Source organism: Arachis ipaensis, chromosome B07, assembly GCF_000816755.2.
Source record: "Arachis ipaensis cultivar K30076 chromosome B07, Araip1.1, whole genome shotgun sequence".
Classification (NCBI taxonomy): Eukaryota; Viridiplantae; Streptophyta; class Magnoliopsida; order Fabales; family Fabaceae; genus Arachis; species Arachis ipaensis.
Window position 1 is genome coordinate 34,958,849 of NC_029791.2, and position 9,308 is coordinate 34,968,156.

General features: G+C 40.6%; 1 long non-coding RNA gene across 1 annotated transcript; it reads left to right on the forward strand.

Annotated features, from left to right (window-relative positions):
- Nucleotides 456-829, forward strand: LOC107608293. Its single transcript, XR_001612792.2, has 2 exons — nt 456-609; nt 724-829. It is a non-coding gene; the product is annotated as an uncharacterized LOC107608293 (long non-coding RNA).

The window sequence follows — 9,308 nt, forward strand, 5'->3', positions numbered from 1 at the left end:
AAAGGTTGCCTAATGAAGCTGGATTTCTTCGGGTCAATTGAGCCAGATGGATGTTATTTTGGTCAACGCAGGGTATTTGCTGCTCATTCTTATGTTTTGTTAGGCACATGTATGCACCATATTAGCTTCTTTTGCTATTTAGTTATTTAAAACCTTCTCAAGAATACCGATTGTATTAAGTGGCTGTGTTGAAGAATTGTTGTTCCTAGTTTTCTTTGACACGCTTCTCATGACATATCTTGTCCATTATAGCCAAGGGAAAATATTACCAGCAAAATATTTTCTTTACATAGATTTCTTTCCTTCCAATAATTTACAGCTAAGCGGAAGGTAAATTCGTGATGTATATCGAACACCACATATTGGTCGCGATCAAGCTCGATCACTTGTTGGTTTGATGGATTTCTTCTGCTTCAGTGAGGTTAGTTCCCTCTCATTCTGTCCTCCAGTAATTATGAAGAAGCTAATATTTTTGCATTTTCTTATTGCGACATGTATATACTTTTCTTCTGTTGTTCTGTAGAATCATGAGCTTCCCCTGACATATAATTTCCACAACTATATACTTCGAAGCATGGATGATGAATTTTGTGACATTGTTGGTGTTAGGTAATTGCTCTAAGATGCATTTGGAGTCTTTCTTTAATTAGCCTTTTTCTAAGATGTTATTTGCTGATGTTATTTATTTATTTATTTATTTATTTTGATATTTTTGCATATAAGTGACAACATTGGTGAAACTGAAGATGGAACTGGTGGACATGTTCTTTGTGCAATTGATATGCCAAATCTTAGGTGTTGTTTGTATTTTTCATTATTTTTTTTAATTTTCAATGTGCAATGAGGAATTGAAATGTGTAATGTATAATGAATTTTATAGAAGCAGGATCACATTTGTACAGCCAGAATGAAACGTCTCTAAAGAAGTGAGTGAATACTTAATTTTACATTATACTTACTTTTACATGATGTAACACCCTACTATATAGAGTTTTACGCTTAAGTCGTAGAACAGAGGTAGTGTAGTGTTACGGACCTCTAAACTGCATAATAATTATATAATAGAGAAGAGGGTAATATACTAGGAGCCTTGAAACAAAGCGGTAAGCAAAAATCAAGAAAAATTAAAAGCGCAACTCAATGGGAAGGATTATCTGCATGCTAAGAAACCTAATAGAAACATGATAAAACATTAAACAAAAGGATAAAGAAAAGCCAAGGAACAGCATAACTAGCCTCTGACTCAGCCTGCGAAGCTAAGGCTAACCGGAGGATATATATATATATACTTATAAACATACATAAATGTCCCCAAAATATACCAAAATATCAAAGTAAACTCTTAACTCTCCCTCAACCTCTAAGAGGAGCAGCATACATAAGTTACTTAGAGAGTAAGCAAAACATATATATACCTATGTACAACCAAAAACCAAAATACACCCAAGAACTGCTTCGCTTTCCAAGATCCAGACGCCTAGCGAGGAGCCTCTCGACCTGCATCTAAAAAACAACAATACAATATGGAATGAGAACCGGAGGTTCTCAGCATGGTAAAAGTAACACGCGTATAATAAATAAGGTCCTGAGAATGCCATAGGCAATCCTAGAACTCCGTTATTCAGTTATCCAACTTAAGTACTAACCAGAAGCCATAGGCAATCCTAGAGGTAGGTGTTCTAATTCTACCTAACTTACTCAAGTTCAAACTTAACCTAACACCAAACCATTTCCTCCGTTTCCTCCATCCTTCCATCATTCAGAATGTAACAGAAACAGGCAACCAAACAAGTTCATGCACAAGTAGTGAGCAGATAGTACAAATAGAAAGTATAACAGATAGTAGGTGACATATATCAATTAGGCAAAACCCAGGAAATGCATAGCAGTCAAACAAACAAATGCATATGATGCATGCCTGTCCTATGGCTGATGGGGCCCATCTATCGGTTATTCGGCCAACCCGACAAGTCCGAAAACCTTAAACTGTCCCCCGTCGCGTATCCCCAAGAGTCTATACATAGAGTTCACATTCATTTATCATATAATCATTCAATGGGGGCTATCCATACCCGGAAATTTATACGTGCCCGGTCACCCTTACGACGTAGGGTCAACAGAGTATCGAGAAACAACCTGAAACACGTGGTGGCGAGCCACGATTCTTACCCATAGAAACTCGTGTCTCAGATATCTTTATCATAAGCCATGGAAATTATCATTAATTCATCATCAAATGGCAAGCCTTAACTTTAAACCTCATTAACATTCTTATCTTCTTCATAAAAGCCACCGTTTACAACTTTCTTCACCCTCAAGTTATCTTGTTTTCCTAGCTTCTTTTGTATATTGGACCTAGGACCATACTTAAAGCCTTAAAGGGAAGAAAATGGAGGTTTAGAAGTAGAAAATTGGTTTAAAAATAGCCAAAACTGGTTTTTGCAGTAGGCAGCATCCACGTGTACGCGTGAGTCATGCGTACGCGTGAATATGCACACACGCGTACGCATGCCTCTCACGCATGCGTCGCCAAAATTCCACGCCATGCGTACGCGTGCACCACGCGTACGCGTGGGTGGGCGTTCTTCAAAAAAAACTGGGCAGAATGCCCAGAAAGCTTGCAACAACCTGTTTGGTCATCCTGAATTCAGATTTAAACACTAAATTTGCAACGTCTATAAATTTCTCCACAAAATTCCGTTTTTCACAAAGTTGATATCAATCAAAAGCTCTTAAAACCATCTTTTGTTTGCAACAAACCACAATTCAATCCAAAGCTTGAGGAGAATATTATGGACGTCCAAAGTTCATCAAAATTTGGTTTTAACCAATTTCCAACAAAACCTCACTTTCACCAATTTAAGTTTCTTATCATAAAACTTGCCTTACAATGCCATATCAACCCAATTCATCAACAACCATTGCCAATAGAACCTATAATCAATTTAACCAACCTTGATCATCAACAATTTTCCACGTTTACCTCATACATCATTAACCCTTCATTTATTCATATCAATTCTTCACCTACACCAACTTTCATCATATATTTGTCAACCTTCCATCAACATATACCAATTAAATTCCATTAACACAAATCAACCCTTCATACACATTAATCCATCAACTTAACATAATAACTATTTATTAACAATTACCAACCATAATTCATCAATTTCAACATCAACACAACCCATTATACACAAGTCCAACAACATGGAATTAATAACCTCATCATCCCAATTTATGTTCATCAACATTTATACCAACAACAACACAAAGCTACTCATTAAATTCCATTAACAAATTCAATTTATCCTATGGTTCTTCTAACCTAAGTTTTCACAATACCGTAAATATTAAACTTGCGAAACTTAAACCATACCTTGGTCGATCACTTAATTCACCCAAAGCAGCCTCACAACGCAAAATTACAGCCCCTCCAAGCCTAATCAAACAGCCCCAAAACAAGTCTTGGTCACCAACCAACCTCCAAGTAATCCCAATTCAATTCCAATGCATAAACACCCACTTAACCTATACCTAATACACATATATATGTTCCAATTCAATTTTCTATTACCAAAAATAAGATTGAGCTAGGCTTAGAGTGTTCTTACCATACCCATATGCTCAATAGCTTGATCCCACAAGTTTCGGAAGCTAACTTGGACCTAGAACACAAAAATTAGACAAGATTCACCATAGGTTTCCAAGTTTACCAAAGAAAGAGGGATAGAGATTCTGAACTTAATAGGAGACTTACCAGTAAAATTGTTTGGATAGAAAGGTAGAGCTCGACGCGCTGAGCGCGTGACCGCGAACAGTGCGGCGATCGGAGCCCGGATGAGGAAGTTATGGTAGTTGGAAGGAATGGTGAGGGTTAGGGTTCTTCTTCCCTCTCCCTTGCTGTTATGGAGTCCAGCAGCTAATGAGGAAGAAGAAAGCTGTTGTTTCATTTAAGTGTTTGGTTCTGGTTGGACCCACGGGCTTGGTTTGAGCCCCAGTTCAACCGATTCGGCCCTTCCGGTCCGATTTTTGGCAAAATTTTCGAAATTGGTATCAAAATTCTCGTTTCGACGAGCTCTATCCTATTTTGATATTAGTTTTGTATTTTTAGCTTTTCTAATTAAAATTCAATTTATTCACTAATAATTTACCAATTTTTGCGGGGTTTACATCCTACCCACCTAATTAGGAATTTTGTCCTCAAAATTCAGAGGGAGTTACCTGAAAAGAGGTGTGGGTAGTCCTTCCGCATCTCTGATTCAAGCTCCAGGTATGTTCTTCAATACCAGCCCGACTCCAAGCTACTTTCACTAAGGAAACCTCCTTTCCACGTAGACGCTTAATGCTGGTATCATCAATCCTAACCGGAGTTACTGGAAGCGTCAGATCTTCTCTTACTTGGACTGATTCTGGTTCAAGGACATGACTAGGGTCAACAGTGTATTTACGAAGCTGCGATACGTGGAACACGTCATGCAGGTTCGAAAGATGTGGTGGTAACGTGATACTATACACCACTGGTCCAATTCTCTTCAGGATCTTAAACGGCCCAATATAACGGGGATTCAACTTCTTGGTTTTGATGGACCTCCCTATTCCAGTGGTTGGAGTAACCTTCAAGAAGACGTGCTCTCCTTCCACAAATTCTAAAGGCTTCTGTCTTCGGTTAGCATAGCTCTTCTGACGGCTTTGAGCTTCAAGCATTCGACTCCAGATTCTCTTTATTTGCTCAGTGGTTTCACTTACCATTTCAGGTCCTATCAAACTCCTTTCTCCTGCCTCATACCAACATAATGGAGACTGGAATTTTCTTCCATACAAAGCTTCATATGGATCCATTCCAATACTTGCATGATAGCTATTATTATAAGCAAATTCTACCAGAGGCATATATTGATCCTAGCTTGATGGTTGATCTAAAACACAAGTTCTTAACATGTCTTACAAGGTTTGGATTGTTCTTTCTGATTGGCCATCCATCTGAGGATGATAGGCAGTGCTTAGACTTAATTAAGTGCCAAAAGCTCGCTGAAAAGTACCCCAGAACCATGATGTAAAGCGAGGATCTCTATCCGATACAATGGTGGAAGGTACGCCATGTAACCTCACAATCTCTTTTATGTATAAGCGCGCCAACTCCTCCATAGTGCAACTTATCTGGATAGGTAGAAAATGAGCTGATTTGGTCAGTCGGTCTATAACTACCCAAATGGCATCACAACCTGTCCGAGTCCTTGGTAAGCCCAATATAAAATCCATAGCAATGCTCTCCCATTTCCACTGTGGAATTTCCAAAGGTTGAAGGGTTCCTGCTGGCCTTTGGTGTTCAATCTTGACTTTCTGACAAGTTAGGCATTTAGACACATGTAGCGCCACATCATTTTTCATTCTTGGCCACCAGAACATCGTCTTTAAGTCTTGGTACATCTTGGTGCTTCCAGGATGAATGGAGAACCCGCTCTTGTGAGCTTCCTCCAATATGCTCTGTTGCAAATCCCCGACATCTGGCACAATTATCCGGCCCTTGAACCTCCACAACCCATCTTTATCTTCTGACACTCTCCATCGCTTGCCTTTCTCAATCGCCGGCAAAATCTTATACAATTCTTGGTCATTCTGATGAGCCTTTATCAGTTCAGCTTTGAAGTCACTTGAGATCTGTAACTGGCTTAGGCATAAAGTCCCAAACTCTTCTCTGATTCCCAGTTTCAATCCTTGGAAGTTTAGCTCGAAGTCATAATCCTTCAGGAGTTCCATCCACCTCCTTTGACGCATATTCAATTTTCTTTGCTCAAATAGGTACTTTAGACTCTTATGGTCCGAGAAGACTTGAAATTTCACTCCATAGAGATAATGCCGCCAAATCTTCAAGGCAAAGACAATGGCTGCAAGTTCCAAATCATGAGTTGGATAGTTCCTTTCATGAGATCTTAACTGACGTGAGGCATAAGCTACAACCTTATGATACTGCATCAATACGCATCCTAAATCTTTCAAGGACGCATCACAGTACACCTCGAATGGTTCTCTCGGCTCAGGCAACACTAATACAAGGGCGGTAGTCAATCTCTGCTTTAAGGCAAGGAAACTCTCCTCGCACTCGAGAGTCCATACAAAAGGAACATCCTTCCTGGTCAGCTTAGTCAAGGAAAAAGCGAGTTGTGAAAACCCTTTAATGAACCTCCGATAATAACCCGCCAAGCCTAAGAAACTCCTGATTTCCATCACTGAAGTTGGCCGCTCCCAATTCATCACCGCTTCAACCTTAGCAGGATCCACTACTATTCCTTGCTTACTCACCACATGACCAAGAAATTTTACTTCAGACTTCCAAAACTCACACTTGGATAGCTTGGCATACAACTTCCTATCCTTCAGAATTTGTAGCACTATTCGTAAGTGTTCTGCATGTTCATCCTCTGTCTTAGAATAGATAAGAATGTCGTCAATAAACACAACAACAAACTTATCCAGATATGGATGGAAAATTCTGTTCATGTAATCCATGAATATCGCCGGAGCATTAGTTAGTCCAAAGGACATCACGGTGTATTCATAGTGACCATAGCGTGTTCTAAAGGCAGTTTTAGGGATATCCTCATCTCTGACCCTTATCTAGTGGTATCCAGATCGTAGATCAATCTCAGAGAACACACCGGCTTCCTGTAATTGGTCCATCAGGTCATCAATCCTTGGCAACGGGTATTTATTCTTCATTGTAACCTTATTCAGCTGCCTATAGTCAACACATAAGTGCATACTTCCATCTTTCTTCTTGACCAGTAATATTGGCGCACCCCACGGAGATACACTTGGTCGGATAAAATTATTACCCAACAGATCCTCTAGTTGAGACTTTAATTCTGCCATTTCTAGAGGCGACATCCTGTAAGGAGTACTCGAGATTGGTCCGGCCCCAGGTACTAAATCAATAGCAAATTCAACTTCCCGTTTTGGTGGAAATTAATCAATATCATCAGGGAACACCTCCGGAAACTCACACACAACTAGGATTTGTTCCAAGTTCTGATCATCACCCGAAATACCCGCAGCTAACAACAATATCCCCTAACATTCATCCCCAGAACAGTTCACCATCATGGAATTCAAGTAGTAGTTATTCACTACAACCGGCCCTTCAGTGCCTTCAGGCATGAAATACACTGTTTTCGCCGAGCAATCTAGTAGAACGCGGTTCTTGGATAACCAGTCCAATCCCAGAATGAGATCAAGACCAGTCATCGGTAAACAAATTAAGTTATGCACAAAATCACGCCCTTGTACTCGAAAAGGAACTTGGGGCCACCCTAATCTAGTCACCATAGCCTCGTGGGTAGTATTATATACCTTTAAATTATACCCCAGTACTACTATTTTCAATCCTAGCTTATCAGCCTTCTAAAATGCAATAAAAGTATGTGAAGCTCCAGAATCAAACAAAGCATTCAAAGTTTTACCCGCCATCTCACATTTACCTCGGATCAATGCCTCTGACCCCTCAGCGCCTATAGAAGAAGTAGTGTATACCCTTCCTGGTTGCTGCACCCTGCCTGTCTCATACCCCTTCTTCTCTGGGCAACTACTAGCCAAGTGTCCCGGCTGCCCACAGGAGTAACAGACTCCAGTCCCAAACCTACATGGTCCTGAGTGATACTTTCCACATCTGTGGCAACTCATATCCTACTGTGGCTGCTTTCTGTGTCTCCTTCCCTGATTAGCACTGGTATTAGGCCTCCTGGAGCTGCCTTGCCCCTGATTGTTCTGAGGGACAAAGCCACCACGCTTGAACTGTCTGTCTCTGGGTGTAAAGTTTCTCCCTGTGGTCCTCTGAAATGGCATCCTTATACTACCTTTTTCTGCTGCGGCCCTTCTGACATAATCCTCCGCCACCCTGCTCCTATTCACCAGCTCAGAAAACACCCGAATTTGCATAGGCGCCACAAAGCTCTGAATGTCACTCCTAAGGCCCCCTTCATACTTTATACATTTCCACTCAGAAATGTCCTCAGGAGCTCCCTGACAGATGCGTGAAAAGTGGTACAATTCCTCAAATTTACTGGTGTACTCAGTAATAGTCATTTGGCCCTGTTTAAGTTGAAGCAGTTTGAGCTCTTTGGCATTTTTGACTGAGGTGGGAAAATATTTCTTATAGAATTCATCTCGAAACAACTCCCAAGAAATCACAATCCCATCAGGCTGTAGAATGCGCTTCATGCCCTGCCACCAGTGCTGAGCTTCACCATGCAACTAGTAGGTTCCAAACTTAACCCACTGCTCATCCGGAACCTGCTGAGCCTGTAATGCTCGCTCAATGGCCTGTATCCAGTTATCAGCATCAGTCGGATTCGAGGTTTCTCTGAAAGTTGGAGGGTGAACCTTCAAGAAGGAAGAAAGCGATATTGGACCATTATCACCATTATTGTCATTGTTCCCATTATTAATTTGGTTTCCCAAGGCTTCAGCTGTCGCTCGCATTGCTGCTGCCATATTGCCTAATGCAGCCATAAAGTCTATAGGATTAGGAGTGTTGACTGATGCCTTAGGCATGGCATTGCCTATTCAGCCTCTACCTCGCCCGCATCTGCGTTCGCGAGTAGACATCTGGTCCCTATACATGCCAAACAAGTGATATCAAGTTTATCAGTCTCAATATCTCAAGCTCAGTGCTTTAAGTTTCAAAATGCATGCTCATGAACGTTTATGCCACATATATCAGTTAGATATCCTAATAGCACATAAACACATACACATAGAATGCACAAAAGCATAATCAGTCCGTCCTCAGGCTCTATAGGAACGAACTGCTATGATACCATAATGTAACACCCTACTATACAGAGTTTTACGCTTAAGTCGTAGAACAGAGGTAGTGTGGTGTTACGGACCTCTAAACCGCATAATAATTATATAATAGAGAAGAGGGTAATATACTAGGAGCCTTGAAACAAAGCGGTAAGAAAAAATCGAGAAAAATTAAAAGCGCAACGCTCAATGGGAAGGATTACCTGCGTGCTAAGAAACCTAATAAAACATGATAAAACATTAAACAAAAGGATAAAGGAAAGCCAAGGAACAGCATAAACATACATAAATTCCCCAAAATATACCAAAATATCAAAACTTGGTGCACGAAATTGTGATCTCTAACAATGGCGCCCAAAACTTGGTATGCACGATCTTAATCTCAACTCTTTTTCACAACTCCGCACAACTAACCAGCAAGTGCACTGGGTCGTCCAAGTAATAAACCTTATGTGAGTAAGGGTCGATCCCACGGAGATTGTCGGCTTGAAGCAAGC